At 41.0% G+C, this 3,456-nt stretch overlaps 1 pseudogene; it reads right to left on the reverse strand.

Moving 5' to 3' along the window:
* Positions 1 to 2,764: 2,764 nt before the first annotated feature.
* On the reverse strand, positions 2,765 to 2,878 carry LOC141699003 (small nucleolar RNA R71; annotated as a pseudogene).
* Between the last annotated feature and the right edge of the window lie 578 nt (positions 2,879 to 3,456).

Genomic DNA, 3,456 nt, shown 5'->3' on the forward strand with positions numbered 1-3,456 from the left:
CTTGATAGGTATTCTTTCAAGGAAGGTGAAACTGGATGATCTTGATACCGTTGCTCTAACAGAAGAGTGCAGTGCCGTGCTGTAACAAAAGTTACCTCCAAAGCTTAAGGATCCAGGTAGTTTCACTATTCCTTGCACCATTGGCAAGTTTTCATTTGACAAGTGCCTTTGCGATTTGGGAGCAAGCATCAATCTGATATTGTTGTCTATCTTCAAAAAGCTCAATTTGCCTGATCTGAAGCCCACCTACATGTCTCTACAATTGGGTGATCGTTCTATTACATACGCATGAGGCATTGTGGAGGACGTGCTAGTAAAGGTGGACAAACACATCTTTCCTGCAGATTTTGTCATTCTGGATTTCGATGAAGATAAGAAGATTCCAATAATCTTGGAAAGACCTTTCTTAGCAAGAGGCCTTACCTTGATAGATGTGCAAAAAGGTGAACTCACTATGAGGGTGCAAGATCAAGATGTGACATTCAATGTGTTCAATGCGATGAAATTCCCTACGGAAGATGAGGAGTACTTTAAGGTGGATTTGGTCGATTCTGCAGTTACTTCAGAACTTGATCATGTGCTAAGGTCTGATGCCTTAGAAAAAGCCTTCTTGGGGGATTTTGACGGTGAAGACGATGAAGGAAATGAGCAGTTACAATATCTAAATGCTTCTCCTTGGAAACGGAATCTAGACATGCCATTTGAATCTCTTGGAAATTCTGATCTCAAGAATTCTGAGGGAAAGCTCAACCCATCTATTGAGGAAGCACCTACTTTGGAGCTTAAACCATTGCCTGAACACTTGAGGTATGCTTTTTTAGGTGATGCATCTACTTTTCGTGTTATTATTGCATCTGACCTTTCAGGTAGTGAAGAGGATAAGTTCTTGAGGATTCTGAGAGAATTCAAATCGACCATCAGATGGACTATAGCAGATATAAAAGGGATTAACCCTTCGTACTGCATGCATAAATTCTGCTAGAAGAAGTTAGCAAGCCGACTGTTGAGCAATAACGAAGGCTTAATCTAATCATAAAAGAAGTGGTGAAGAAAAAAATTCTAAAATGGCTGGATGCAGGAATCATATATCCTATTTCTAACAGTTCTTGGGTGAGCCCCATGCAATGTGTACCTAAGAAAAGAGGTATTACTGTGGTAGCAAATGAGAAGAACGGACTCATCCCCACTCGAACAGTCTTAGGTTGGAGGGTATGCATGGACTACAGGAAGTTGAATAAAGCCACGAGGAAGGATCACTTCCCTCTTCCATTCATTGATCATATGCTTGACAGGCTGGATGGTCATGAGTATTATTGTCTTCTGAATGGCTATTCGGGCTATAATCATATTTGCATTGCACCAGAAGATCAAGAGAAGACTACTTTCACTTATCCATTTGGCATGTTTGCTTTTCGCATAGTTTCTTTTGGCTTATGTGGTGCCCCTGCCACTTTTCAGAGATGCATGATGGCTATATTCTCTGATATGATTGGAAATAATATGGAAGTGTTCATGGACGACTTCTCCATTTTTGGAACTTCGTATGATGAATGCCTGAATAATCTTCGTTTGGTGCTCAAAAGGTGTGTTGAGACCAATCTGGTACTCAATTGGGAAAAATGTCACTTCATGGTGCAACAAGGCATTATTCTTGGGCATAAGGTCTCTAGTAAAGGTCTTGAGGTGGATAAAGCCAAGGTGGGCATCATTGAAAATCTTCCGCCACCTATTTCTGTGAATGAAATCCGTAGCTTTCTTGGTCATGAGAGTTTTTATCGGCATTTTATTAAGTACTTCTCTAAGATATCTAAGCCGTTATGCAACTTACTCGAGAAAGATGTGCCTTTCAAATTTGATGATGAATGCTTGGAAGCATTCGAGACTTTCAAGAAGAGTTTAATCATAACACCAGTTATTACGACACCTGATTGAAGAGAACCTTTTGAGATGATGTGTGATGTATGTGACTATGCAGTGGGAGCAGTTCTTGTGCAGGGGAAGAATAATATTTTTCATGTGGTCTCCTATGCTAGTAAGATGCTAAATGGATCCCAACTGAACTACACCACTACTGAGAAAGAGCTCTTGGCTATAGTTTATGGTTTCAAAAATTTTTGATCTTATCTACTTGGGATAAAGGTGACAGTGTTCACTGATCACGCTGCCATCCGCTATCTGGTCTCAAAGAAGGATTCGAAGCCTAGACTTATTTGTTGGGTTCTCTTACTACAGGAGTTCAAGTTAGAGATCAAGGATCGAAAAGGTACTAAAAATGAAGTCGCTAACCATCTCTCTAGATTGGAGAATCCTGATTCTACTTCACATGATAAGACATTGATCAATGAATCTTTTCCTGATGAGCAGTTGTTCGCAATTCAGGAGGAAGAGCCATAGTTCGCAGATATTGTGAACTATCTTGTTAGCAATATAATACCTCCTAATATGAATGCGGCTCAAAAGAAGAAGTTTTTGCATGAGGTGAAGTGGTACATGTGGGATGAACCATATTTGTTTAATCAGGGAGCTGACCAGATCATCAGGAGATGTATCCAATCCTGTGAGATGGAGGGGATATTACGAGACTTTCATTCCACAGCTTATGGTGGACATTATGATGGTGAAAAGACAGTAGCTCGTATTCTTCAAGCAGGTTTTTTTTGAGGGACAAAGCTAAAGACTGGTTATATTCTTTACCAGCTGGGGTCCATCACTACTTGGCAAGATCTTGCGCAAAAGTTTCTGGTGAAGTTCTTTCCAATGGCCAAAACTGCAGCAATGAGGAGTTCTCTACTCAGTTTGTGCAGCAGCTAGGAGAATCTATGTGCGAGGCTTGGGAGCACTACAAGGAGATGTTGAGAAAGTGTCCACATCATGGTATGCCTGACTAGATGGTGATCACTAGTTTCTATAATGGGTTGGGGGTCCAATCTCGACCCATGATCGATACAGCTTCTGGAGGCGCCTTGTGGGCCAAAAGCTATACTGAGGCCTATAATCTCATTGAAACTATGGGTGCAAATGAGTATCAAAACCCAACTCAAAGGATGATGCCTGGGAAGGTAGCAGGTATTCTGAAAGTTGATGCAGCTACATCTATTGTAGCGCAGCTCAAGGCGCTGACTATGAAGGTCGATTCTTTAACCAACTATGGCGTAAATCCAATAGATAGTGTCTGTGAGCTTTGTGTAGGCTCTCATACTATGGATCAGTGTTCTCTTGCAAATGAATTTATTCAGTATGTGAATAATTTTCAGAGACCGCAGCAGCCTGTGCCCGCTACTTATCATCTTAATAACAGAAATCATCCCAATTTCAGCTGGAGCAATAATCAGAATGCTGTTCAGCAACCATATTAGCAAGCTGCAAATAAACAGTTTAATCCACCTGGATTCCAGCAACCTCAGCAATTTGCTCATAGGAAACCATATCCTCAACAAGGAGGTGCTGCTCCACCTT

The sequence above is a fragment of the Apium graveolens genome, chromosome 11 (genome assembly GCF_009905375.1).
Source record: "Apium graveolens cultivar Ventura chromosome 11, ASM990537v1, whole genome shotgun sequence".
Classification (NCBI taxonomy): domain Eukaryota; kingdom Viridiplantae; phylum Streptophyta; class Magnoliopsida; order Apiales; family Apiaceae; genus Apium; species Apium graveolens.